We start from the raw sequence: 9,600 nt of genomic DNA, 5'->3' as shown, positions 1-9,600 counted from the left end.
TGTAGGATTTGTTTGATGATTAAATTCCTAATCCTAAAAGGATAAAATTAATTAGTTAGGGTCCTACTAGGATTCTAGTTTAACAAATTAGTATCCTAATAGGATTCCAGTTTCTTTTCCATACCTCTATAAATAAGGGCCTAGGGTCATTATTTGCAGTGACGATTGAAGTATTCAAAGGGTAAGTTTTTGAAATAAAATTAACCATACACTTGCAAACACTAGCCGAAATTCCTAGTAACCTTAAGGGCGATTCTAGTTGGTCTAACTTGAGGCGGATCCGGACGTACTGTGGACTATCTACGGAGGGACGACACTTGGAGTCCTAAAGACTTGTTCTTGTTCGGTTCGGGCGCAGCTAGGGAAGGCACGCTACAAAGTGTATGCATCTATACTATGCTAAATGATTATGTGCAAATAATATGCTTTCATGGCTTTATGGTTTTTCCACATGATTTATGAATTGTCATATGTATCATAACCTAACAGTGGTATCACGAGCCTCTTATTATTTTCATAATCTAAATTGCATGAACATGGTTAAATATTACAAATTTGCAAGAATTAAAAGGGGTGATTAATTTTCGTAATTGTTAATTAATTGCAAATTGCGTTTATTTAATTATACGTACGCAGTTTTTCGGCAGTTTCTTCGTTACTCATCCAAATCGAGTGATTTTTGTGTCAATTCCGCATGTAAAAGGCATTCTAAAATTTTGACAAAAAGAATATTTTTCGGCCGAACCCAGAATTCTCAAATTCGAAGCCTAACTATGACTTTTCGGAGGTTTTAGTTTTTCGAATGCAAAATTTCGTAAATTTAAGATGTTAAATTAAATATTTGCGATTCTTGTTGATAAATCTTGAATTTTTGATTGACCTACTGTATATGTTTAACAAGTTTGAATGCCTAGCCTTGTTAATTATGCAATCTAATTCGTAATTATGATTAATTTGTTGAAAATTGGAATAATTTAGAATTAATTTGATTTTCATAATTAATTATAATTTAATTAGATACCTATGATTAAAAACCACCATAAAAATTGTAAATTTATGTTAAATTTTAAATTTTTATGACCTAGACTTAAATCCATGTTAATCGGAAATCAATTAAATAATAAATTTTCGATTTTCGCCCTAAAATTATGAAATTAATATTATTTATTAATTTGTCATTAATTTTGAAAATAAATTCTTAATTTTTATGCGATTCGCTCATATAACTTGCACGCACAAAGCAATGGACGCTACGTGTTACCCTTAAGGGGTGTTGTATAGTGCGGGCATGCGACACGAGCAAGGGAGCTCGTAGCCCATGCGGTACGAATGCAGCGAGCAAGGGCATGGTGCACGAGCACAAGGCAGCAGCCCTGCCTTATGTCGTGGGCTGTGAGCAATGGGCGCATGGGCAAGGGAGAGAGCAAGGCACGAGCAGTCGCGTGTGGGCAGCAAGCGAGCTGCGCCACAGCGCGCACTGCCTCGCGCACAGCGCGCACTGCCACGCACGCAGCGAGCGCTAGCTCGCGAGCAACGAGCGCTGCGCCCAGCGATGGTGAGCAGCGTGTGCGTGCGACGAGCGCTGCGCCCAGCGATGGCGAGCAGCGTGCTTGTTGCGACGTGCGACGAGCGCTGCGCCCAGCGATGGTGAGCAGCGTGCTTGTTGCGATGAGCGCTGGCGCGCGCCTTGCGATGGTGAGCAGCAGCGATGCGACGCAGCGCATGGGCTGCGCGCACATGGCCAGCGATGGCTGTGTGCGTGTGGCCCATGGGCGTGCGTTGCGTGGGGTTGTTGCGTTACGATTAGATCGTTTTAGAATTTTAATTTGAGATTTTCAGTTTACGTAATTTTAATTAATTTTAAAATTAATAATTTAAATTATTTTCTTGGATTTTAATTTTGAATATTGTAATTATAATAAATTTTATTTATTCTAATTATTATACTAAAATTAAAATCATGAATTAATTTAAATACGACTGAAATTAAATTAAATTTATGGATTCAATTATAAATTTATATGAGCTTTAAATTTTAATTAAATTTGTATGTTTCCGGTTAGACTAGAAATACATTTTTATGTTTAAAATTAGTAAAGCATATGAATTTATTGGTTTAAGTGGGAGCCCTTTTTAGTCATAAACTCTTGATTAGGTCTACAAATCCTTAAGGTTAAAACAACTTGATTAGAATTAATAAGGACTGAATAATTTGTAGATTATTGGTGCCCTTGATTAATTGCTGCAAATGTTTATGTGATGCATAATGTGTTTTACTAACCAGCTATGTGGGCCATTCATGATAATGAATGGGTGAATGGTATATATTGTATATGTACTGTTTTGCAGGTTATGAAGTGACTAATATGGCCCAAATAGGATAGAAAATATGGTCTACGTACCATTAATTTGAATGTAATTGGTCTAAAGTACCAAAGTTGTTTTTCAATTCAAATATGGTCTACGTACCATCAAATAGTTGTAATTAGTTTTAATTATAGCTTATCCTATTTGAAGAAAATGTCGCCTCCCACGGAGATTTTCAAGACGAACTTTGAAGTTGAAGCTTCAAGATGAAGTCGGGCCATACTAGATCACATTTAGCTTATGCATGCTTTAAGTTATTCATTGCTTTAAATATGTCTTAAATATGCATGAGATTGCGGCTTGATTATGTTGCGTGATTAAGGATTTTAGTTCACTTAAAATCTAACCAACATAGTAAGAGCCTTAAGTTCCAAACTTAAAAATTGAGTTAAAAGGTGCCATGCCAAAATATACACTTGCTTGGATATCCTTTACATCAATCTAGTAATAGTTTTCGCTCAGCGAGGTGTTACTTATTGGTCCTAAAGGGGCAAGGTACACTAATAATTGTGAGTACATGTTAGTTTTGGTGAAACTCAACGATATAAGTAAGGACTCCTTTTATGTCGTGGCAAAATCGATAGGTTTACCTAATAAGTTCTTAGACGTGCCTATCAACCAAGAATAGTTTCTAGACTATTAGCAAAAGGTTTTTGCTTACCTAAGATGTTTTAGAATTAAGTCGACAAACTGTGCTTAATTCTTCAATGATTTTAGGATCTTGGAATCATTTTATTCACACCTGCCGGAACACATAATTCGAATAAAATGCTAATGACTTGTTTAAATTGCATGATTGCTTTCATTTTCAAGTTATTATTCATGATAAATGTTTAGACTTTGCATGCTTCAATGAATGTTTTAATTATTGTTTATAATTAAATATCTTGCACTGCGGTAAATCCTTTTAGAAAGGTAACAGTAAATTTCCTCGATTGGTAATGAATCCAAGAACGATTCACGGAAATGAGAGAAAGTGAGCAATTTAAAATGTACGTTTCTTATATCGACTTTTATGGTTGTTTTCGAGTATCAAAGTCGAATGGCAAACCGATTGGTGCTTGTGAATTCAAAATACAATGTAGTTTTGAGATCATAAAGCATTGAGTTTAACAATCAGCTTTACCAATGGTTAACAACCTAAAATCCTTTTTCCATTTAATTCTCGAATGAGTCTAGTTCTTAGACATTCGAATAGATCGATGCTTAGAGAACTTTAGAAGCTTCTGGTAATATCATCTAGTTGAAACAGAATATTCAACATAAATGGTAAGAACTTTGATAAAATGACATTGGACATGTCTAACAAAGTATAAAAGTCAACACTAGAGAAGTCAATTCTTAAGACTATAAGAAAGGGTACAAGAAATAGGAAAACAAAGGAACAGATGACAGGAATTTACAATTCCGTTTCTACCTATAAGTTTATGTTTAAAGAGAAGTGACCTAGGAATCAAACTTCCTTGGTATCATATACCTCTTGAGGTTCTTACTTCGGTAATAACTCAAATAATGGAAGCTAGGCTACACTAATGGCCTACAAGTGGGAAATGAAGCATGGCAATGCTACATTAGTTGTAGGGTCATCTAGTTTGTTTTAAGTCCTTTCAAAGGCTGGAACTTAATGGCTATTTTGTTCCATAATCAGCATACCTAAATTTCTGTTTTCAAACACAGAAAGACTCACATTCAAGAAAAACAAAAACAATGTTTGTTTGTTTATTTGAATGAAATGGTCAATTACGGGTTGAGTCAATATGCTTGATTAAAACAAACAACTCTATAACAATAGAAACTTTACTAGGTTCAAATAAACCCCTTGATTTGAGTTCCACTAATCTTTGGCATTGTTGCTTAGACCATATCAACAAGTTAACATTCAAATGCTCTATTTTGATGGACTTTTGAAAGTTGATTGATTTCTAGATCAATTTAAGACAACTAGTCTTACTTGTTGAAAGTAACAATAGATTTGAACTATTGTTAGAACGCCTAGACAATAGAGTTCAAAGCTAAAGTAAGATTTTATGACTTTATTATTTCACATGGATTTGAGTAAATATAGGTTTATTTACTCAAATGTGATATAAGTTGAATCTGTTTGGCTAGTTCAAAGATTCAGAAGTATAAAATCCACTTGGCAAGAAATCATAAAGATCTAGGTTAGATCATGTTGATGATTACTTGAGACCAAATATGATCATCAATGATTGTGTGTTGTAATTTCACAATCTAGGTCCGTAAGATATGGCATATCTTAGTTGGAATAATCGAAGTCAATTAGTACATGATTCGATCAATGATGGATCATAAAGACTTTTCCTATAATTTCTAAAACAAAATGCTCAACTACCACCAAACTAAACCAAATTCGTCAAAGCTATTGAAAAGTAATTTCAAAATATCTTTTCATAATATATCTAAAGAGTTCCTAAACTCAGTGGGAGCTTAGTGTTTGTTATTCAACAAACTAAGGCCCCAAGTATAGATATATGTTTCATTGTGATTTATTCAAATGAGACACAAGGGTATTGTTTCTACCACGAATTTTGAGAACATAATGTTTGTTTGCTCGAAATGATGTCCTTTTGGAGATTCGTTTCCAAAATGACAAGTGGGAGAAAATAGACCTCGAAAGTCTTCAAGGCGAACAACAAACATAAACGGACATTCCGGAGGATTTTCGAAGTTCTTTAGAAAATCCGAACACGTATTCTTTAAGGACTTTAGAAGTGGCTTTAAAGAATAGACATCTCTTAGAAGACTTTACAAGTGCTTCAAGGAGAACAGAATATTCAAAGGACTCTCAAAGTGCCTGTTGATATTCTATTGTTTGATACCCAAGTAGGCATAGAGTTCAGGTCAATGAAACTATGAGATTCTTCTATTAATAGTGAAGAAACCTACAACTTGCAGTCAAACTATTAATGAGTTTGTGACCTGTAAGAAAGCTATGACGAAATCCAGATTCCCTAAAATGGTTAGAGGCCATATATAGACTCAAATGTTTTAGATGGTTAAAGGCCATAAAACATAACCAATGTTTTGATGACAAAATTGAAATTTTGTTGATTTGCAAGAATAGTTTCACACCTATTGGTTGCAAGTTTGTTTTAAGGATAAAAACCATCAAACATGGAATTGTGTTCACACACAAAGCTAGATTAGTTGCTAAAGGTTACAAGCAAATTCATGACATGGATTGTGTTGAAACCTCATGCATAATCGTAATGCTCAAGTCTATAACTCAAGCAATGATTGCATATTGGTACATATGACAATTGGATGACAAAACGTATTCCTCAATCAAATGTTGGAAGAAAACTATGTACATGGCATGTCATAGGATTTGTGGATCCAAATAAATGCTTGAAAAGGAATGCTAACTTATGAAATCTAAGTACAGATTTAGGCAAGCAATTGGGAATTGGAACTGTATTTTAGTGAAGCTAATAAGCATTTTAGTTTCATAAAATATACATGATTCTTATAGATATATAAGAAGTTTAGTGGGAGTACGTAAAACTTATTTGGTCCTATGTGTATCACACATATCTCTCTATTATGAAATAACATTCAAATGCTAATGACTTAGGTTTGAAATTATTCATCAATGATGGACCAAGGCGAAACTTAGTACATACTGGGTATTAAGATCTATTTACAAAGATCTTATGATATTGTTTAGTAATGGCATTTACTAAATCAAACACGAAAGACTCCATTGGAGATATTCGATCCATATGAATAAATCTAAGTAATGAATGTTTGAACTATGTATAAGCATTTACTAAGTTAAACATCAAAGAATCTAATGAGATTCTTCACCTATATTATATGTCAAAGAATTTAGTTGGATTCAGTATCTACTGTAATTGAATGAGCTAAAGTTACATGAATAGAATTCAATTGGGAATTATTCTGCAAAAGAATTTATCATGTATATAATATAATATGAGGATCGCCAAAAACGTATCGTATGACTTTAGGCATGACGAACATATACCAATCTCTATTGATCTAAGTGAAGATCAACTAGATTGAGATCAAGAATACTTATGGTACTTGAAAAGGTACATAGGAATAGTTCTTGATTCAAGGAAATAAAGATATGCTAAATATTGATGCTACACGCATAAACACTGGCAAAGGATCAAGCAAGACCCTTTGGAGTTAACCATTGACAAGGAGGAGCTAAAGAGCATCGTGTTTTGAAATGGCAACATGGATTGAAGACCATGAGTTCTTGCGTGGGAAATTAAAATAATAATTTCTATGTTCTAAGATATAGTTGGAGAGTCTTCCACATATCTGTGAACTGCTTGGATAAGTAGATCCAAACAAAGCATCACTAGCAACCTATACAGTTGAAGTAAAAGTAATTATTGCCTAAGAAGCAATAAAATAGAGTTGTTTATATGAGTTCTTCATTGAACTTGGGAAGATCACATGTCTGTTGACTTAATGGTTCTTCATTGCAAAATGCGTAGAACCACTAATGTAGCAAGAAAGACTAGATCACAAAATAAACATACTCAAAAGTTCTTATCATCATATCTCGAAGAACATTCGATGAAAAGGATGTTAAGATTGGCAAAGCGTGATAACTAAACCTATGCAACAAGTGAGAAGCAACACTCACGTTGTAGCACTGGAAATCAAGCATAGCTTTGAATTCCATGAACTGTTTTAAAGATGGGTTTGAGGCCCATGATTGTAAAACAATGGGGTTGAACATTTATCATATATGAAATGTATTTTCATATTCCATTTAATCTTGGTTTAGTATTAAATGATGAGTCCCTTCAATTTGACGATATATTCAAGATAGACTGTCAGGACCAGTCCTGTGACTAAGAAATGTCAATCAAGTGAACTTGAATGTCAAAGGTTGAAAATGGTCCCTAGTCGGAGTTTTCTATAAAATTGGACGCATAGAAAACGTTAGACGATTAGAATGCAAGATGACTAGTAGTTCTGTTTCTTGAACTATGTGGACATGGCAATGTCATAATCATTTGCATAGATACTTACTTTGGGAAGACTAGTATCGGACAAGACCTATGAAACTTTACTGTAAGAGATGAAAATCTGTCATAAGTAAATTTCATTAAAATTATTAGACACTAAATCCTCAATACCTGAGTGATTTGAGATTACTTGTTTTAGAACTGGTTGCTTTGACGTTGACCAACCGTCGCACCGTAAAAGGAGGCTATAAAGGCAATGCTCAGGTAATCACCTATCAAACGAAGTCTAATCTCAAGATCGCAAGATTGGGATTGTCCTCCCATAAATCGGGATGAGATGCTTAAAAGTTGTACAAGGCCACTCGGAGAGCTAGAAACTGTGAAATGCATGGCCGTGCTCGGAAATATAAATATTATCCAAGTCGTAGATGTTGCCGGAATCGGAAACATGGTACGTATCCGAAAATATTATCGGAAATGGAAATATTGCCGGAATCGGAAATATTGCCGGAAACGGAAATATTGTCAGAATCGGAAATATTATCGGAATCGGAAAATAATTCCGGAAACGGAAATATTAAATATTTGTTCGAAACGGAAATTGATTCCGGAATCGGAAATATTAAATATTGTTCGTATCGGAAATGAATTCCGGAACCGGGAATTTAATCGGAAGCGTATCGTACGAATAAGCATCGGACGAGGCCTGCCGGACGAAGGCCCAGCACGAAGCCAGGCCATCGCCTAGCAAGCCAAGCGCGCCACACAAACAGCCAAGGCCACGCCAGGCCCAGCGCAAGGCCAGGCCCAGCAGGCCGTGGCAGCGCGCACAGCGATGGGCTGCGAGCTGTGCTGCTGCTCGCGTGGGCTTGCGGCTCGCGTGGGCCGAGCGGCCGTGTGGGCTGTGCGCGGGCATGGCCTGCACGCTCGTGGGTCATACTCGTGTAGAGTTTGTGTTCACATACGAAACCTAAATTGTGTAGGATTTGTTTGATGATTAAATTCCTAATCCTAAAAGGATAAAATTAATTAGTTAGAGTCCTACTAGGATTCTAGTTTAAATAATTAGTATCCTAATAGGATTCCAGTTCCTTTTCCATACCTCTATAAATAAGGGCCTAGGGTTATTATTTGCAGTGACGATTGAAGTATTCAAAGGGTAAGTTTTTGAAATAAAATTAACCATACACTTGCAAACACTAGCCGAAATTCCTAGTAACCTTAAGGGCGATTCTAGTTGGTCTAACTTGAGGCGGATCCGGACGTACTGTGGACTATCTACGGAGGGACGACACTTGGAGTCCTAAAGACTTGTTCTTGTTCGGTTCGGGCGCAGCTAGGGAAGGCACGCTACAAAGTGTATGCATCTATACTATGCTAAATGATTATGTGCAAATAATATGCTTTCCTGGCTTTATGGTTTTTCCGCAAGATTTATGAATTGTCATATGTATCATAACCTAACAATAAAATGCAGCTGCAGTTATATCATTGTAATCAGTAAATTCATAAATATTAATTATTTACTTTTTCTCTCCATACGTCTCTACTATCTCTCCCTAAACAATTCTCTCTAAGCTGCAGTTCTGAAATCACCACTGTTGTTTTCAAACAGCATAATTCTTCTGTTTTCTACATTTATAAACTTTTAATAACATTACAGGTTATTGCATAAACTCTAAATTTGGCTAAAGTTCAAACAATGAACTCCACATAAATATTTGCAAGGGAACATACCAAGCATTTTAAAATTGACAAACATGCATGACAAATAACCAAAACAGCAAAACACAAAGGGGTCATAAAATCAATCTGGTCAAGTATGTTCAGTGGTTCATCTAGATACTCGATAATTTAAGCCAATCAGTTTACCAGATAATTGCCCCAACAAACAAAAATCCAGGTCAACTGGACTCTCCCGACCACTTGAAAGGTCTCTTGTTGAACGAAAGGATGAATAAACAGGTAAAGATGATGTTGATCTAACACTCATTGTTTCTGGAGCGCTGGTTAATGGGCGAGAAAGGTTCTCCATTTCTTCTTCCTTCTTGGCTAAAGCTGCTTTGAGGTTGGAAACCTAGCACAGAACAGAGTGATCACATGTTTCAACTGTCAGTTCAAACTTCAGAGACATTAAGTTAACTATAAGGAAGTCAACAACTGTAAATACCTGCTCTTTTAAGTCTTTTGTGTGTGCATTGTCTTGGTTTGCCCGAGCAGCACCAAGCTCCCCTGTAGATACACGCTAAGCAAATCCTAAAAT

The sequence above is a fragment of the Spinacia oleracea genome, chromosome 4 (genome assembly GCF_020520425.1).
Source record: "Spinacia oleracea cultivar Varoflay chromosome 4, BTI_SOV_V1, whole genome shotgun sequence".
Classification (NCBI taxonomy): domain Eukaryota; kingdom Viridiplantae; phylum Streptophyta; class Magnoliopsida; order Caryophyllales; family Amaranthaceae; genus Spinacia; species Spinacia oleracea.
Note: the sequence above shows the minus strand (reverse complement) of the source record.